The sequence below is a fragment of the Mesoplodon bidens genome (genome assembly GCF_964165515.1).
Source record: "Mesoplodon bidens genome assembly, chromosome: 15".
In the NCBI taxonomy this organism is placed as follows: Eukaryota; Metazoa; Chordata; class Mammalia; order Artiodactyla; family Ziphiidae; genus Mesoplodon; species Mesoplodon bidens.
In genome coordinates, this window is record NC_138171.1 from 29,548,133 (window position 1) to 29,568,730 (window position 20,598).

Sequence of the window (20,598 nt, forward strand, 5' to 3'; positions counted from 1 at the left end):
AGAACCTTCCAGATACCTCAGCAGAACCATGTGTTTGATTGTGGGGTACTGGAGAGGGAGCTTCTCCAGTGATATTTACAGACCCCTCTCCACAGTTACCAAGGAAAGTCCTCTCAAACTCACAGCCCCTAGGAAGATTATGGGGAGAGATGACACAAAACATAATAAGCACCAAGTCATCAAGAACCACACTGGAAAGCACTACACACACACGCGCGCGCGCGCACACACACACGCGCGCGCGCACACACCCCATGCTAAACACTTTACCATTGTTTTCATTATTCCACAAGACAGCCCTGTGAGATAGTTAATATCACCCCATCTTACAGAAGAGGATCGAGGACGGGGGAGCAAGTATGTGGCAAGACTGGGATTTGAAACCATATTGGACATTTGGGGGTCTTAGAGCTTCTCCTTGGCTGTTGTGACAGAGGAGGGATGACTCAGCTGGACCTGAAATCAGGCCCTCTGAGCAGGGGATCCTGAAGCAAGGCCCCTGGTTTGCACTACAGTGAGAATTGGAGGACTAATGAGAGGCATGTGGCCGTTGGATTGGAGGGATCAAGGGGGAGCCTTTGGAAACCCTGCCCCCTGGATAGTGGTGAGCAATTCTGAGTGGTCTCTGTGCTGAAGAGAAAAGGAGAATGGAATTCTACTTTTGGCAGTTCTGTCGAGGAAGAACTGCAAACTGGAGACCCCTGGCTCCCCACTCCCCTCAATGAAGGCTTTGCCCCCAGTCAGTGGGAATGCTTTCGTGGCCCTCCAGGCTCTCTGCCTCTAGCCTCTGTACTCCAGTGCACTTTGGCTTCATGCCCCAGCGCCCCTACCCAACACTGAGGGCATTACCTTTCTTCTTGTTGCCCCCGTTAAGTCTTGAAGGAAGACAAAGGAGGAAACCAAAGCCCAGAGAGAAGGCAGGCCTCCCTGGAACATCTGGCTTTCCCCTCTTTGACGCCCCTAGGACTATGCTTAAAAAGAGTGAGAGACTCAAGCTTGCTAAGATGTTTCTGTTTCTTTTTCTTCCCCCACCTGATTTGTAAATGTAAGTTTGTGAAAATCCTGCAAGGGGATATAAATCAAATTGTAAAATAATCATTTGTTGTTCTCACCACTTAGAGAACTTGAACAGGATAAAACAGGGATGGTTTGTCTGCTCCACAATGTCTAGGACATCAGCTTGAAGACAAAGTTTGGGGGTGACTTGACAGCTAGGGACTGGAATCTGAGGGCTTGGCAGCTCACATGTCTGGCAGTTGAAGCTGGTTGTTGACTGGAACCTTAGTTCTGTCAGCCAGGACACCTGCCTCACGACACAGCAGCTGGGTCCCAAGGGCAGCATCCCAGGAGAGCCACGTAGAGCTGTACTGCCTTCCCTAACCTAGTTTTGGAAGTCACACAGTATCATACCTGCCACACTCTGTTTGTCAAGGCAGTTACATGGGCCTACCCCATCCAATTCCAAGGGGAAATAGATTCCATCTTTTGATAGAGGAGTAGCAAGGCTCTGGAAGAGTGTGTAAAACTGGAAATTTGGCCAGTTTTTGGAATCACAGTCTGGCACCATCTATCAACCTTCCCTCTTAGAATCAGCAGACACCTTCAGGGAAAGGAAAGGAGATTCCCAATACTGGGGTCACTCTGGGATTTTTTTCCTCCTCAGTCTTGCCCCCACAGTTCTCCACTGCCCTGGTAGCTCTTCAGTGCCTTTTTCTTTCTTGGCCACACTGTGTGGCATGTGGGATCTTAGTTCTCTGACCAGGGATCGAACCTGTGTCCCCGGCAGTGGAAGCGTGGAGTTCTAACCACGGGACCGCCAGGGAATTCCCTTCAGTGCTTTTAACAAATGTTTTCTCCAGCTTTTCTAACTAGAAAAAGGGTTGGAACCATCCTACCCAGTCCTCTTTCTCTGGAAGGGGGGCCCTGGGCAGTGCATTTAGAATGTACACAATAAAAACCTGTGTCCCCAAACATACAGCATATTTACTCATGTGATATACAAACTCTAAGCACTGTACATGTGGGGACTTCCCTCGTGGTCCCGTGGTTAAGACTCGGCACTCCCAGTGCAGGGGGCCTGGGTTCAATCCCTGGTTGGGGAACTAAGATCCCACATGCCTTGACTAATCCTGCGGGCCACAACTACTGAGCCCGGCACGCTCTAGGACCCACATGCTGCAACTAGAGAAGCCCTTGTGTCAACGAAGACCCAGCGCAGCCAAATTTAATTAATTAATTTTTAAAAAGCACTGTACACGTGAAATTTTAGAAATACGTGAGAAATAACGATGACATACAAACAGCAATTACAACTTTATAAAAAGTGTGTATGCATGTGGAGAAGCACTGGAATTGTCCATGGGGAGACTTGTTTGAAAATTAAAAGCAGTTTTGTGTACTTTTCTAGTAAAGATAAACTTTGATCTCCCCCCCCCAACATTTTATTCTGAAAACTTAAAAACATACAGCTAAGTTGAAAGAATTTACAGTGAACACCTGTATACCCACCACCTGGATTGTACCATTAACATTTTACTATACTTAATTTTCATACACCTGTCTATTCCTCTATCCATTTTATTAATCCATCTTATTTTTGATGCATTTCAAAGTAAGTTGCAGTCACTGGTATAGTACCTCCCTCTAAATACTTCAGAATGCATTTCATTAACTAGAGTTCATTATTTGTGTGCAATTTTTCTTCAGGCAAAATATATATAATGCTCAGCTTTTAACTGTACATTTGCTGAGTTTTGACAAACTCACTTATACCCTTATAGTGATTTTTTTTTTTTTTTGACCATGCCATGTGGCATATGGGATCTTACTTCCCCGACCAGGGATCGAACCCACAACCCCTGCATTGGAAGCCTGGAGTCTTAACCATTGGACTGCCAGGGAAGTCCCTAAATAGTGATATATTAAAAACAACTAGTTTGCTGCACAAAAAAAATTTTTTAAAAACAACTAAGATTTATTTTTCAAATCCTTGGTTGCTCAACTGTAATTAGTGTAAAATGCCTTCTCTGCCCTGAGCGATTTGCACAGCAGGCCTGGGCCTACAGTCACAGGTAGGGTCATCTTGGCCAATGGAAGGAACTAGGATTGAGCCTTGGACCGGGATTTTGGGCCTGGGGGCAGAGAATTTGGAAACATTTCTTCTGGTTTAAGATATCCATGGATATCCTTGGAGTGAGAGTTGCGGCAAAGGCTCCTATAAGCCATCTTCTCAGGGTGAGGGGGCTGCAGTTTCTTCTAGGAACAAAACTCCGGCAAATGACCCTTGGGAATAGGAACAGTGAATGGCCTGGGAAGTCACATGGCTCTCATTTACTTCAACTTTGTATCATACTGCCTTGCTTTATTTTCATTATAGCATTTAGGAAATTTTTTTGTTCACTTGTTTATTGTCTGTCTCCCCATCTAGACTGTAAGTTCCTGAGAGCAGAGACCTTTTCTGTCTTACTCCCTGCTGTGTCCAGCTCATGTTCGGCAGCACTTAATAAGTATTTGTTGAACAAATGACTCACTGGTCCATTTACTAGATGAGGAAAGGAGGCCCTGAAAGGGGAAGTGACTTGCCTAAAGAAACAGGAGTCCTTTACTCACACCCTCCAGTTCTCCTTCTAGTCTAATCCTTCTCTCATGAAACCTGTGACTTCTGGGGCACCTGTGAGGTGGCTGACAAGTGCCTACCGCTAGGTGTGTGCTCCTTTGGGCTGGGACTAAAGCAGGGTCTGGAGCAGAAGACTGACTGCCTCCCCACCCTCTCTCAGTTCCTCCCCCCTCCCCTCCCCTCTCCCCCTCCCCTCCCCTCCCCCTCCCCTCCCCTCCCCTCCCCTCCCCTCCCCCTCCCCTCCCCTCCCCCTCCCCTCCCCCTCCCCTCCCCTCCCCCTCCCCTCCCCCTCCCCTCCCCCTCCCCTCCCCTCCCCCTCCCCTCCCCCTCCCCTCCCCCTCCCCTCCCCTCCCCTCCCCTCCTCTCCCCCCTCCCCTCTCCTCTTGGAAGATAGCCCTTTGCCTTGTGGTGATGGGTGGAGCTGTGGACCCCCTGGGTATCAGGTAGGATGGGGAATCTGGACAGGTCTCCACAGGTGGGCAGCTGAGGATGGGACTCTCCTCTTCCATTGCAAATAGGGTCTGTGTGGTCGCCAAACAAATTTCCTTCTCAGGGTCTCCAGGATGGAATATGCAAGGCCCTGTCTCTCCTTGGTGTGAGGTCCTGTCACCTCTGCACACACACCACAAATGCTCTGACCCCAATGCAGCTGTCTCATGGAGAGAAGGAACTGCATTTCCTGAGGATGGGTTACTTGCAAACTGCATATGCCTGTAATTCTCAGTACAGCCTTGGGAGGTTCCAGGGAGAGTAGCAGAGAGGGACTCCGGTCAAGCAGCCAGCGGTGAGGCTTGAACCCCAGGGCTCTGTGACTACCACACCCAACCACAGCATTTTCCCAGGTGTGGTCGGATCCGGTGGGGATCCTTCAGATGACCTCAAGGATGAATGCTTTTTATTTTAATATATATTTATATTAATGTAGGTTAGGAAATATAAGTAGCATGTGAAACCCTTTTATGGTAGTATAAGTAAAACTATAAATACAAAAATAAACCAAAAGAAACATACTAAGAAATAGTAGTGTAGGTCAGATGTAAGTAGGTAGGTAGGGCAAGCCTGGTGGGGTTTAGTTCTAGCGTACTGCTATCCTAGCTACCCAGGTATCTCCAGCACTCACAGTCATTATTTTTCAGGGTTTCCAAACCCTTGAGTTCAGGCTTTTTCACCTTTGCAGTTCAGTGTGTGGATAGAGGGAGTTTTTCTGCTTTCTGGGTAACTAAGTGGTTGGTATATATATAGAAGGACCTGCCCTCATTCGCCGCCCTTGGGGCTCTAACAGGAGACTGGGTGTGTGGCCTCTGGGTCTTTGGGCTGGAGTGTCTGTCGGGCAGAGGCGTCTAGGATTCGGTTATTTCACAACGCCTCTGGGCCAGCCCTGCTGAGATGGAGTGGGAGACACAATTCCTACTCAGGGAGGAACTTCCCTGCTGGGGAGGGGATGCCCCGAAGGACGCCCGCCGCACCCGGTATTCCTAGGCCGTGGCTCTGGTCAGCACATGATTATTCCACAAATCGGGGCAGTGGGGTGCACAGAGTTCCAAATTGACACCCCAACTGCAGGCGGTTGTGGGGACTGGAGGTGGTCGCTGATGTGGGCTTCTGCTCCTTCGCCTAAATGTCCCCGCCATGAAAACGGATTGCATTGCAACCAGCCACAGACCCTTCCCATGGGGCGCGTTGAACGTGGGACTGTCTTCCGGGCCACGGACGGGAGAGGGAGGCTCGCCATCGCCAACCCCAGGCAGCTCAGGCTGCGGGTCAGGAATGAAGGGTCTCCCAGCAAGCTCCGCTTGCACACTGCTGGGCAATCTTTCTCCAGCCTATAGACTCCCCGCCACTCCCCCTGTGCGGGTCCCGGTGCGTCCGAGGGACCCTGCGTGGGGATTACAACCTGTGGAGTGTCTCACCCGGCACCCACCACGACTGTGTAATCGGCCTTCAGCGACTCCTGAAGTCCTGCAGCCTGGGAACCCGCTGTTGCTGGGCATGCCATCTGATGGCTTTGGGGTGCCCACGTGCAGCGGGGTGCTCTGGGGAGGAGTTCTGCACCTCCCACCCGGTCCCCGGTCCCTGGCCTCGGAGGGAGACGCATCTCCCGGTCCTCTCGGAGCTTTGAACCTCCCCTTCCCCGCCAGGCCTATCGCAAACACCCCCACCGCAGAGCACCACGTGTCGTGTTTCTACCCGGCTCGGTGCAAGCCAGGCCCGGATATGCGCATCTGGAAAGCTGGGGAGATTTCCCTGGGGCTCGGGTGGGGATGGCTAGGCTGACTTGATGGAAGACCACAGCCACGGTGCTAGGCCTCTTCTAGCGGTTTTGCAGGTTCCTCTCCCTCCCCATTGAGAGCCTCCGCCCTTTAAATACCTTGCACCAATTAGAAAAAGGGAGTGGGGGGAGTTCGAGGGAACCCGTTTGGCGACAGGAGTGGAAAGACGACTTTTGAGTTCCAGGCCGCCCTGATCGCTAGACATTGGTGTAACTTGTGTTTGGCCTCAGTTTCCGCATCTGTAAACTGGGACGAAGGCCCACATCCAGGGAGGTGGAACAGTAGAGAGGCGGAAGGTGTTGGTGCACGGTCGGCCGGTGCTCCCAGGGTCCATGTGCGCTGCCGTGGGTCGCACATCTCCCGGGCCATCAGTGAGACGGTGACAGTGAGACCTGGCCTTGCGACCCAGGCTGGCAGGCGAGCGAGCGCTCGGAGGCGCGCAAGGGCGGGGCCCAGGAGGGCCAGGAGACGCCCTTTCAGTCTGGGCCAACCAGCGCCCGTCTCTGAACCACCAATGAGGAGGCTCTTTACAGCCAAGGCCGGGTCGGGAGCGAGGCTGCTGCGAGTGCGGCGCTGACAGAGACGAGCGCGCGTTCCGGCTCGAATCCGAGGCTGCCGCCGCCATCACCGCTGCCCGCCCGGTAGCCCCTCAGCAGCTGCCCCTCAGCCGCTTCCCCTCGCCATGGAGGCGAGGCCGCCGCCGCCGCCGCGGGGCTCCGAGCCGTGGGCCGGGCGGCGGCCCTGAGGGCGTGTGGCGGGCCGAGACGCCGCCGCGGCACAGAGGCGGAGCCGCCGTCCTCGTCCCCAGCGGTCCCGCCCAACGCCGGACTCGGTGAGTGTTCGCGGCTGCCGCCGCCCAGGCGGGCTCCGGAGGTGGGGGGGCGGCTCCCGGGAGCGGGTGGGAGGGGTCCCCGGCCCGATCCTAAATCCCTCTTTTCCAGGCCGGATCCATCCGGCTTCTCCAGGGATCCCACATCCTTGTGCTGTCTGTGTGTGTGTGTGTGTCTGTGTCTGTGTGTGGTGGGGGGTGTCCCCGGAAACGCTGTCCGTGTGTGTGGGGGTGGGGTGGGGTGGGGGGTGTCCCCGGAAACGCGCCGGCCCAGGCGCCGACCCCTCTCTACTGCCAAGGAACTTTGCCTGTGTCCTCCTGGGGTCGGGCCGGGGCGCTGCCATAGTTCATTCTGAAAGAAGAAATTTGGACAGTGAGAACAGAATTTGCACAGGTCCATTTAATGGGAAGAAAGAGGAAAACTGGCACGAGAAAATTTGCTCTTGCAGTGACCAACTTTTCTTCCCCGGGCCCCTCTCTTTACCGTCCACTCCCAACAGTTGAGGCCGCTTAGGAAGGGAAGCAGGGGCTCAGAGCTGCCCAGAATTTAAAATGAGCCAATTAGGAATGCAGGTCCCCTCCTTTGTGGTTTTTTTTTTTTTTTTTTTTTTTTTACTTTTGGTGAATAACACAAAGAATACCGTTTTTTGAAAAATTAGTTCCTAATTGTATTTCCTGAAGATAAAAATAATAATAGCAGAGCTGAGCCCAATGTTGAGGGTTTGTTTGTTTGTGTTTTTTTTTTTGAGGTCACTGAATGATGTTTGTAAGACAGGAAAATAGGAATGTTTAAAACCTCTCTAGGAGGGTGAATGCCTTCAGAAGCCTTTGCCCAGGGTAGGGATCCCTGCTCTAGAACCAGTCGCATCTCCCGAAAGATCTCTTCTCTTGCCACCTGCTTGCTGTTAAGGCAGCTCTAGAACCAGAAGATGGTGGGCAAGGAGAGGACTGGCGGTGGAAGATGGGCGAACATCTTCCTGCCTGGCCACTCCTTTACAAAACACAGATCTGACGCTGTCACTTGTTTACTTAAAACTCCCTCGCTTTCCTTTTCCCATAGGGTGAATGAAGCCCAAAATGCCTTAACAGGTCCTACAGGGCACTTGACAGTCTTGCTTCAACTTACTCTTTTACTTTTAGCTGAATCCTTCAATTCTCCTTCCTTTCATCCCCCTCTCCGGCCAGTCAGAATTGCTTGACTGCCTCTTTTTTGCTTGTGTGATCCTCTTTCCTTCCCACCTTTACCTGCCAACCTCCACCTCTTCCTTTAAAGCCCTTCTCATTTGAGAAGCTTGATGAGGGCAGGAGCTGTTCTTTGTTCAACTGTTCATCTTCCATATTGAGAGGTTTCTTCCTCCCGATTGTCTTACAGGTCCTGTCCCATCTCTTCCAGCTACCCACTTCCTGAGAAAATCTTTTTTTTTTTAATTCAATGGAATCTTTTTTTTTTTTTTTTTTTTGGCTGCGTTGGGTCTTCGTTGCTGTGCGTGGGCTTTCTCTAGTTGCAGTAATTGGGGCTACTCTTTGTTGTGGTGCGCGGGCTTCTCATTGCCGTGCCTTCTTGTTGCGGAGCATGGGCCCTAGAGTGCATGGGCTTCAGTAATTGCGGCGTATGGGCTCAGCAGTTGTGGCTCGCGGGCTCTAGAGCGCAAGCTCAGTAGTTGTGGCACACGGGCTTAGTTGCTCTGTGGCATGTGGAATCTTTCCGGACCAGGGATCGAAACTGTGTCCCCTGTGTTGGCAGGCGGATTCTTAACCACTGCACCACCAAGGAAGTCCCCTGAGAGAATCTTTCCTAAGTGTTTCCTGCTTGGCGTGCACACGTATGACTTTTAGTATCTTGATTCCCCATCTCTTCATGTCCATCCCATCCAGCCCCCATAAATAATCAACAGGCAGAAACTGGCAGGTCTCATATCCCACTGGCCTTCACTCTGCTTGACCGTCTCTGAAAGGCTAAAAGCCCCACCATCTCTTTTTCACCTCTGCTTGCCTGAAGTGGCCTGGCTATGTGCGTACTGTAAGGCAGGGTACAATCTAGGAGGCTGTTCACTGGGTACCTTTTAGACACTTAATTTACCACCTAGGTGAAATTCAGAAACCAGAAAAGCCAGTCCTCTGACTGAACTACATTCACATGTATTCTGTTTGCCAGGCGAAGTGCTTGGCATACAGAATAAAAGTGAGGAAGTCACATCTTTACCTTTGAGGGGGCTCACAGCTTAATGCAGGACAAGTGGATACAAATACTTATATCACAGGTACTATGAGAGTATAATAATACCTTTTATTTGCCTTGTGTCAGGCTAGGTAATAAATGCTTTCCACGAATTATCTTATATAATTCTTTCTACCATCATGTGGTGGCTAATTCTTACCAGACAAGGGTGGAAACTGAGCCCATACAGTGTGCAGATGAGGGAATATTCAGGATTTGAATCTTGGCTGTCTAGTTTTAGAGTATCTGCCTGACTGTATAGGCAGCATTCCCTCCCTGGGTGGTCTGAGAAAACTTGACTGGAAAGCACCCTTTGGGTCATGAAGGATAGATAGGAGTTTATGTATGGTGGACAGGATACAGGAAAGAAGGAGCAGCACAGGCAGGCTTGGAGGTGGAAGGAACCCATTGTCCTTGGGGAGCAGCGAGAGGTTAAACGTAGTTGGATTGGGTAGAGGGAAGAAGGGTGGGAGATGGGATTAGGTTGGCTTGAAGGGCTGTAAGTGCTGTGTTAGAGTTTGGGCAGTGGAGACTTTAAAGGGGGATTTTAAAGGAGGTCAGGGGGACTTCCCTAGTGGTGCAGTGGTTAAGAATCTGCCTGCCAATGCAGGGGACATGGGCTCGAGCCCTGGTCCGGGAAAATCCCACGTGCCACGGAGCACCTGAGCCCGTGCGCCACAACTGCTGAGCCTGTGCTCTACAGCCCGCAAGCCACAACTACTGAGCCTGCGCTCCACAACTACTGAAGTCGGCGCACCTAGAGCCAGTGCTCCACAACAAGAGAAGCCACTGCAATGAGAAGCCCGTACACTGCAACGAAGAGTAGCCCCCCACTCGCCGCAACTAGAGAAATCCCGCACACAGCAACAAAGACACAAGGCAGCCAAAATAAAAATAAACAAAATAAAATAAATTAAAAAAATGAAAGATAAAGGAGGTCAGGGACTTGGGCACACCAGGCTTTCGAAAGGTCATTCAGGGGCAGTGTGGGGCCAGATGTTAATACCCCTCCAATTTAGGAGGCAATGGTGAGGCTTCACAGAGGCAGAATCATAGCCTCAGACCTAGAGTGAGGCCTAAAGAGAATACTGCTGAGTTTTGGGAACAGGTCATACTTATGAGAAAAAATTCCAGCAGTACGAAAGCATATGTATAGAGAAATGCCTCCCTTCTACCCTGACCTCCCCAGAGATGGTTGAAGTTTCCAGTTTCTGTGGCTTTACATAGACACTATTCCTGTATAAACATGTATCTGCCTATCCATACTCCTACCCCATGGTACATACCAGTCACATCTTGCTCTTTTTTTTTTTCCACTGCTGCTCGGCTTGGCTTGTGGGATCTTAGTTTCCTGACCAGGGATCAAACCTGGGCCCTCTGCAGTGAAAGCATGGAGTACTTGCCACTGGACTGCCAGGGAATTCCCATATCTTGCTCTTTTTTACTTAACGTAGGAAAATCATTAACTTAGGAAATCATTACATATTAGTACATATAGAGCTATTTATTCTTTTTATTTTATTGATATTCTTTTACTTATTTCATTGTTTGGCTGCACCATTATATGTAACTAGTTTTTGGATTAAACAGCATTTAAGTTGTTTCCAGGTTTTTCTATTACAACATTATAATGAATATCCTTTTACATACTTTGTATGAGCTCATGTGTAAAATTATCTGAATTGTATATTTTTATTTATTTATTTATTTTTGGCTGTGTCGGGTCTTTGTTTCTGTGCGAGGGCTTTCTCTAGTTGTGGCAAGCAGGGGCCAGTCTTCATCGTGGTGCGCGGGCCTCTCACTATCGCGGCCTCTCTTGTTGCGGAGCACAGGCTCCAGACGCACAGGCTCAGTAGTTGTGGCTCACGGGCCTAGTTGCTCCGCGGCATGTGGGATCTTCCCAGACCAGGGCTCGAACCCGTGTCCCCTGCATTAGCAGGCAGATTCTCAACCACTGCGCCATCAGGGAAGCCCCTGAATTGTATATTTTTAGAAGTGGAATTGCTGGGTCAGAGGATACGTGTGCATTTTTAATTTGTAGACATGTAGCCAAATTACCACCCCTTGGAGGGGGTTGTACTAACATCCTCTTTGCAAAAATGTGAATGGACCTCAAACAGAACTTCATCAGAGTATGTATGAGGGTAGCCTGGGATGCTTTTTCAGATAGACTGCTTTTTCAGATGCTTTTCCCTCACCTAACCTCCTCCCCTCATGTGATTCTAGCCTATTTCTTTCTATCTGCAGAAGGAGACATTGAGTCTCAGAAGGATAAAGTGACTTGTGCAAGACAGTGGGTGGTGGGGTTTTTTTAAGCAGCTCTGATATTTGTATTTGCCCAGCATCTTTCATTGGAGCTTCTCAGAGTCAGTTTGTAAACATTGTTGCATTGTTTTTCTCCACCTTCATGTGGGAAAAATGAGGTACAGGTGAAGCTTCAGTTATAAGCAGGAATCTGGCCAAATATACAATCTTGTCTTTTTACTTATAATGTAATAACTAATGTTCCCAAATGACAAATTTGAAGATATTTTTTTAGTGAGTCTGAGTACAACAAAAATAGCAATAATATAACACTAACAATACAATTGAGCAACAAACCCTCAAATGACCCAGTGTTAAAATTTGTTTTAATATATTCTCTGTAGAAAAGAGAATCCATTAAATGCGAAATTGTATTTACTTTAAATTCACATCCATTTGTGTCAGTGTATAGGCATAGATTTTTTTTAATAGTTAAAACCTTTTATATGTACATGGCAAGTAAAGTACCTACAGCATATGATTTTTGTATTCTTTTTTTTTTTTTTTTTTTTTTTTGCGGTACGCGGGCCTCTCACTGTTGTGGCCTCTCCTGTTGTAGAGCACAGGCTCCAGGCGCGAAGGCTCAGCGGCCATGGCTCACGGGCCCAGCCGCTCTGCGGCATGTGGGATATTCCCAGACCGGGGCACGAACTCATGTCCCCTGCATCGACAGGCGGACTCTCAACCACTGCGCCACCAGGGAAGCCCGATTTTTGTATTCTTGAATAACATCAAATATTTTATATTTACTCATTTTGTTTATTTTAAATCACAGAATAGTATTCTATGCATTGATAGCTGTAGTTTGTGTGATCGTTTTTTATTTTCCTTTTCTCTCTCCTTTTTACTATTATAAATGGTACTTCTGAGCACCCTTGTTCAAATACTTCTTTTGGATTATTTTCTTGCACTCTTACCCCTAAAATGGGTTCACTGCATCAGAATATGGTTTCAGTGCCGTATTGCTATCTATTAAGGTCAAACTAGTTTACAACATCATCAGCAATTTTTGTGGCCCTATTTCCTGACAATACAGCCAATGCTATTACAAACAAAACTTAATATTTGGGCTTCCCTGGTGGTGCAGTGGTTAAGAATCTGCCTGCCAATGCAGGGGACACGGGTTTGAGCCCTGGTCCGGGAAAATCCCACATGCTGTGGAGCAACTAAGCCCGTGCGCCATAACTACTGAGAGCCGTGTGCCACAACTACTGAAGCCCACACGCCTAGAGCCCGTGCTCCGCAACAAGAGAAGCCACCGCAGTGAGAAGCCTGTGCACCGCAATGAAGAGTAGCCTCTGCTTGCTGCAACTAGAGAAAGCCCACACGCAGCAACGAAGACCCAACACAGCTGAAAGTAAAATAAATTTTAAAAAACCCAATATTCGATTTTGTTAATTTAAAAGAAATGTAATAGTACTTTGAGTTAGGTTTAATTTACGTTTCTTTAGAAAAACTTTAGAAAAAATCTAAATGAGCTACTAAATGAGTTTTAGTAGCTCATTTAGATTTTGAATGAAGTACAGTGCTGTGTTATATATCATATCCAAGTGTTATGTAGCTAAAGTCAACTTTTTTTTGAAGAAAGACATGGTTGATAGGACAGAAATATTTTGGAAATTTAGGATAAGATCATACTGGTATGAAATAGAAAACTGGGTGCTGTTCAGTAGAAAATACCAGACATTGTGCTGGTAGTTAGAGATACTCCAGACAACTGGATACTGGATACTCCAGTAACATGGATGTGATGTCTGTCCTTATGGGCTAATGCAGAAGGCAGTCATTAGTCACCTGATGATGATTATAGATGTGATCAAAGGGGAAGAATAAGATGTCTTGGGAGCACCAGAGAAGTTCAACAATGCTTGCAGTTTAAACAACACAGAGACCCTGAGCTAGGAAGAGGTTTGGTACCTTAGGTATATATATATGTATATATATTTTTTAATTCCCTAGGTGATTATAATATGCAGCCAGGGTTGAGAACCACTGGACTAGAGAGAAGCAGGGGCCAGAATTGAGGGCCCTATACACCATGCAAGGATTTTGGACTTTATCACGAAGGCAGGGCTAAGCCATTGAAGGATTTCAAAGAGGAGTGAACTGATCTGATTTGCAGTTGTGAAAAGTTCACTGTGGCTGCAATCCAGAGCAGTAGTTTTCCAAGTGAGGTGGATAAGGTGCTGGGATGCTGAACTTTTTATTGTTCTTATCTAAAAAATGATAAAACATTACATTTAGGGACTGTCACTGGCATCTTCTTGGGTCTGTAGGTCAAACAGTGTTTGGGTGTCCAGAAGTAAGAGAGGGGAGTCCTGCAGTAAGCAAGCAGAGCCGTATATATACATTTAAATTTTTTTTTAAATTTGTTTATTTGGCTGAACTGGGTCTTAGTTGTGGCACGAGAGATCTTTGTTGCGGCATGCGGGATCTTTAGTTGCGGCATGTGAACTCTTAGTTGCAGCATGTGGGATCTACCAGGGATCGAACCCAGGCCCCCAGCATTGGGAGCGCAGTCTTAGCCACTGGACCACCAGGGAAGTCCCTGTATACATACATTTGCTTTCAGTGTATTGCAACATATTGATAACAGTTTATATTATTCAGCTTTCATTAAACTAACCTTCACAAAATGAACAAGCGGCTTAAAAAGATCCCTGCGAAGAAACCAGTGATTGGGCTTCCCTGGTGGCGCAGTGGTTGAGAGTCCGCCTGCCGATACAGGGGACACGGGTTTGTGCCCCGGTCCGGGAAGATCCCACATGCTGTGGAACGGCTAGGCCCATGAGCCATGGCCGCCGAGCCTGCGCGTTCGGAGCCTGTGCTCCGCAACGGGAGAGGCCACAACAGTGAGAGACCCGCGTACCACAAAAAAAAAAAAAAGAGAGACCAGTGATTGAAGAAAATATTAATAACGCAAGCACAAGGAAACAAACAAACAAAATGACAGAGCTGACCCTTGTCTAGCTCCTATTATGAAGTCCTGGTGAGCAGTTATTTATTTATTTTTTTTTTAGTATTTATTTATTTATTTGGCTGCGCCTGGTCTTATTTGCAGCATGCACGTGGGATCTAGTTCTGTGACCAGGGATCGGACCTGGGCTCCCTGCATTGGGAGCTTGGAGTCTTAACCACTGGACCACCTGGGAAGTCCCTGCTCAGTGAGCTATGAAGTCAGATTAAATAAGTCAGCTCGTATTACATTGGAAAGTATCAAGAACTCTGTTTGAAACATAGACTTACATCCTCTGTCATTATAGGAATCTTGTTTTAAGATTATGTAGAACCTGAGATATTAAATAGTAAAATATGAGGCTATCACTAATAACAAGACATTTGAAAACTAAGCATCTGGAGCATAAAGAGAAGCTCTGCGTGTTTTTTTCTCCCAGTGATGTTTAAAGTCATAGCCAGGGGAGTTCCCTAGCAGTCCAGTGGTTAGGACTCAGCACTTTCACTGCTGTGGCCCAGGTTCAATCCCTAGTGGGGGAACTAAGATCCCCCAAGCCATGGGGTGCAGCCAAAAAGAAAAGAAAAAAAGACATAGGCTGTTCAGTCAGATGCTGTACATAATTTTACTAACCTGATGATTAAAGTATCTGTTTCAAGGTTTTCTGTTCTTATAAATGAGCAAAAGGCACATACCATTGGCAGGTTCTCCTGTCCGCACTGCCCGCACCCGCAAAAAGGCTGACATAGTGTATGGAAAATAATATATCAAGAAACTAAGACTAAATTTTGTTTGCAGATACTTTTGTAAGACGTAGTAAATGTTGCTGAAGATTTGAACAAGCAATATTAGAATAGATTTTTCAGTGTTGGAGGTTTGCTACATAGTTTTAAAAGTATAGAAGCTTCTAGCATGCCTTAGTATTTGCTAGATTCTCTTTATTAAAAGAAATCCAAGAAAAATCACTTCTTTTGTGAGTTACTGGAGAAAGTTATACTGGAGAAGACATCCTTAATAGTAAATGACTGCCTTCATAACATTGCTATATGGAATAATTGTCTAAATGTAAACAGAACATACACTTGAATGAAAAATGAAATGCGTTCATTGCCTCTTCATGAACTATTGAGGCAGGTTATCTTGTTGGTTATCTTGTGGTGGAGTTGTTGATGTTATACATTTTACTTCTACCAAAAAAAAAGCCTACTTTTTCTGTGATAAATGGCTATCTAGCAAACATTATTTGAGAAGTTAATATCCTTAATCTGTCTCTTCAAGTAAAGATGTTATTTTAACAGTGAATGAGAAAGTTAGGTTTTTTTTCTTACAAGTATGCTATGGGATAGCATTTTCCTTGTAATTAAAAAAAAAAGCTTTGGCCTCTTCCCTTCCAAGATGGCCCACACTTTGTCTATGGAGTGTGTATCTCCCTGAATAAACCTTCTTTCACTTTACTGTGTCTTGCTCTTGAATTCTTGCCTGCACAAAGCCAAGAACCCACACTTGGCGGCCATCCCAGGGACTCAGACATGACTTGGGATGTGACCATCATCTCGCACCCCACTCTCTTTCCTGCAACATCTTTTCTGGCACCCAATGCGGGGCCTCAAAGGCCATAATCTCCATCCGCCTATTGGGCTATGGCTCCCCTCTGAAGGGTGGCTGGGACTTATCCTGAGCCATGTAGATTCAAGTAGCCCATTAAGTGGCAGCTGACGTTGCCTGCAGGATCTGGCAGAGACCAGTTCTCTGGCCGTGAAGAAGCGCACTGAGGCCAAGGCTTTTCCCCCTCAGTCTTTCTCATTCTCCTATTGCTCTATCTCTTTGGACTTGAAAAGATCCACCCGGACGACCACCAAACATCCAAATTAAGACTGCGCGGCAAGTAACTGACCACTTGGTTAGGTCCAAAGAACTCCTGCCAGGGGGCTTCCCTGGTGGCGCAGTGGTTGAGAATCTGCCTGCCAACGAGCCCTGGTCTGGGAGGATCCCACGTGCTGCGGAGCAACTAGGCCCATGAGCCACAACTACTGAGCCAGCGCGTCTGGAGCCTGTGCTCCGCAACAGGAGAGGCCGCGATAGTGAGAGGCCTGTGCACCGCAATGAAGAGTGGCCCCCGCTTGCCGCAACTAGAGAAAGCCCTCGCAGAGAAACGAAGACCCAGCACAGCCAAAAAAAAAAAAAAAAAAAAAGCTTTATCATGATATAATTTACATACTTTAAAATTCAGCCTTTTAAAGTGTACAATCAGTGATTTTTAGTGTATTTGCGGAGTTGTGCGACCATCACCATTATCTAATTTCAGAACATTTTCATCACACCAAGGAGAAACCCTGCACCCATTACCTTCACTCCCCATTCCACCCTCCCTCCAGCCTCTGGCAGCCCCTAGTCTTTCTATTTGCCTATTCTGGACATTTTATGTAAATGGAATCATATAAAATGTGACCTTTGTTGACTGACTTCTTTTAATTAGCATAATGTTTTGGGGAGTTCATGTTGTAGCATGAATTCATTCATTCCTTTTTATAGCTGAATAAATAATCCATTGTATAGATATATTGTTTATCTATTCATCAGTTAGTGAATTTTTGAGTTGTTTCCACTTTTTGGCTATTATGATTAATGCTGCTGTGAGCATTCATGCACAAGTACATGTGCAGGCATACGTTTTCATTTCTCTTGGATATAGAGTGGAATTGCTGGGTTAAATGTGTTTAACTTTAGAGGAATTGCCACACTGTTTTGTAAAGCACCTGTGCCATTTTACATTCCCAGCAGCAATGCACAAGGGTTCCAGTTTCTTTACATCCTCTCCAATATTTATGCTGTCTTTTTTTTTTTAAATTTATTTTATGTATTTATTTTTGGCTGCATTGGGTCTTCTTTGCTGTGCGCGGGCTTTCTCTAGTTGCGGCGAGTGGGGGCTACTCTTCGTTGCGGTGTGTGGGCTTCTCACTGCGGTGGCTTCTCGTTGCGGAGCGTGGGCTCTAGGCACGCGGGCCTCAGTAGTTGCAGCACGTGGGCTCAGTAGTTATGGCTCATGGGCTCTAGAGCGCAGATTCAGTAGTTTAGCTCACGGGCTTAGTTGCTCCGCGGCATGTGGGATCTTCCCGGACCAGGGCTTGAACCCGGGTCCACTGCATTGGCAGGCAGATTCTTAATCCCTGCGCCACCAGGGAAGTCCCCTGTTATGCTGTCTTTTTGACTGTAGCTATCTTAGTGGTATGAAGTGATAGTTCATTGTAGTTTTGATTTGCATTTCCCCAGTGACTCATGGGCTCATTGTGATTTTGTTGCATCTATAAAAACTCTCATATTTTTACACATGAAAAACTTGGAAACATAAATTTCTTACCTGATAAACATCTCCAAATGTATTTCTAAAAAAATTTCCCGATGATCTAATGAAATAAAAGACCTAGACATTGATCATCAGTTGCTATTAAAACCAGTAGGGAACTTTATAATAGAAGAATCAGAATGACAATCTTCTAATTAGTCATAACATCTCTAAAATGGGTACAACCAAACCTTATGTTCTTCTCATGTAGTACAATAGGAAAAATATAACACCATTCATGAAATAGTCTTTCCCTACCAAAATCAAATCAAACCTGACTCTAATTAAGCATCTAGATCTAACAATCAGCTTATAGAATGTAATTAGAAAATTCAGAATGTGAGAAATCCAGTGGGACAAATGAACCCAGTTACTTCAAATAAATGGCAAGAAAAAAAGTGGAGAAACTTTAGAAAAGACTTGAGACATATTAACTAAGTGTAATGTGTAGACCTTGATTAGATCCTGTGTCATACAAATCAACTGTAAAAAGGTATTTATGAGACAATTGGGAGTAATTTGAATACCACTTAATATATTAAATGATTTTAAACAATTGTTTTAAGTTTTTAAAGATATGATAATAGTATAGTTATATTAAAAGGAAAAACTCTTTTCCCTTGGAGATACGTACTGAAGTATTTATGGATGAAATGATAGGATGTCTGGAATTTGCTCTAAGATAATTCATTGTGTCTGAGGGTTGTAGGTTATTTACCATTACTGATTTGCTCTAAGATAATTCATTGTGTCTGAGGGTTGTAGGTTATTTACCATTACTGATAATCATTGAAGCTGGATAATAGGTATATAAGGGTTTATTATAGAGTTACTCTTGCTCTTAGTTTTAGTGGGTTTCACATCCATTTGTTAGAAATTTAAAAAGTAAAATCTTCTGACTAGTTTTCAAGAGTAATTTCAAGAGTTGTTTTCTTTTCAAGGGAAGATAGACATTTGCTAGCCAAATTTGAAGGGAAATGTTTGTATAATTGGACGGGGTTGGAAAAAGAAATACCACTCTTTAGTAAGCACAACCGTAGTGCTTCTTCCTTTTGGACCCATATTTCTTTTGGACTATGTTAGCCATTAAAACCAAGTATTGATTTGAAATCAGACTTTCAGATTGCTTTGTCACAAAGTATTAAAATGAGATTTTTCAAGCATAATAAGAAATATTTGATCATATGGATCACACTAAATATTTTTAAAACAAGGTTAGTATTAGCATCTTAGTGATAGCAGTAATGATTTTTATATTTTTCCATATAAAAACCATTATTGCAATCATTATTTTATTACATTTGGAAATGAATGACTGTTTTTGTAGTATTTATATATATTAGTATCTTTGTCATATTTATTGGTGAACACATGTTGGGGATGTGCGTGTTGATTGATTGACTGGTGTGCAGTCAAAAAATTTGATTGTCATTACTGTGGAGAATGAACTGGAGCATAGAGACTAATTCCGTGATTGTTAGAGCATATTTGGGCAGGGTTGATGGTGTTCTGGACTGGTTTGGCATAGGGGATGGAGATATGTGGATAAGCATGATTTAAGCAGTAGAAGCATTAGTAGGGTTCCACATTTTTGGCTTTTTGAAAGTGAACTGAGCTTTTGTGTGTGGGGAGAAGTTAAAACCCGGCTGCTATAAATTGTTCAAGAGTTCTCAAATATTGATTGACGAATAACCATCAATTAGTTTTCAAACATTGGTTGACAGGTGGCTTAATGCAATATTATAAACGCATTAGTAATACCTCATTAATAAAGAGAATGTCTTCCATTTGGTGTATCAGCAGTACATCAGTATATGGAATAGTTGCAGGACTTCCAGGGTTCCTCTAAAAGGAAAGGTGGGGAAGTGTGGGGGAGAGCTTTCACAGGAATGCTTCTGTTCTGGTGCCCCTTTCCATGTCTCCATTGATTTGAATGCTTTACCCACCTTTCAAGGAATGAGGGCAGTTCCTGAATCAGTGCTTCTGCTGCTGTCTGTGAGACCACTGCTCTCCATTGCACCTTACTTCTCACCTGGACCTGCTTGCTTTGTTAACAGGGGCTGAATATGCAGTGACTTCCAACTAGTGTTTCTCTGTTTCTCCATTCTGGGGAGTTAGCCTGGCCCAGGATCTTGCTACTAGTTGGTGGAAGTGATAGAAGATCCTTTTTCTTCCTACAATTCGTACCCAGTTAGCAATAGTGCTTTTGGTAGCAGTTGTGAACCTCTGAGGCAGTGATTCTCAATAGTGGCTGACTGTGGTGGGAAGGAGAAGGTAAATTTGAAAAAGCATCTTTTTAGAAAATGGAAAAAATAATGGCTTTATGTTTTTTAATCAGTGTGTATATTTTTTTTCAGTGTGTATATTTTTTAATTTGCTTCATTTAAAATCATGTATGCATTTGAATGATACATGTACATGTTAAAATATTCAAATATTAACACTAAAAATATACAGTAAAAGGTAATTCTCTCTCCCTCATCTTCCAAGTTCCCCTTCTCAGAGGCATCCCTAGGCACTATGAACAGTACTTGTGAAACCTTCCAGAAAGAGTCATGCCCGTATACTGTGAGAGTTACTTAAGTTTGACATTTCATCTAACATTTCCTGCTTATTCACTTGCACTTAGCTTTCAGAAGTTCTACTTTGAAGAAGGCTGTTGTAGAGCAAGTAGTGGTTAACAGAGCAGTTCAGTTATGTGTGTTTTGTAATGTCTGAGTGGGGCTTTTGTTCATGAAAAGGACTAAAAATTACTTGGGTTTCAAATTAATGTTCAATTTATTTAAGTGGCAAATTTAAAAACCTAGTTTTTCTTTAGTCTTGTTATTGTACTTGTAAGCATTGTAATTTATGCATAGAAATAAGAACAATAACTTTCACTTGCTCTTTAATTAATGTTAATTCAAGCTTAACTGATTAAATTCCTTCATACCCCATTGTTAGTGAATTAAATTTTCTTAGATATTTAAAATACATTTATACTGTCAGTCTGTCAAACACTGCCAGTCCTTGAATCAGATTAGTTTCTCCCCCCCTCCGCCCCCTGGCCACGTTGCATGGCATGT

General features: G+C 45.4%; 1 protein-coding gene across 2 annotated transcripts in view; it reads left to right on the forward strand.

The window, feature by feature from the left end:
- The first annotated feature begins 6,430 nt into the window (after positions 1–6,430).
- The window catches only part of PTPRA (protein tyrosine phosphatase receptor type A), a 186,337-nt gene continuing 172,169 nt past the window's right edge, over positions 6,431–20,598 (forward strand). For both annotated transcript variants that reach the window (XM_081257892.1, XM_081257893.1), the window contains exon 1: positions 6,431–6,718. The gene's annotated coding sequence lies outside the window, so the exon portion shown is untranslated. The remainder of the gene's footprint in view (positions 6,719–20,598) is intronic.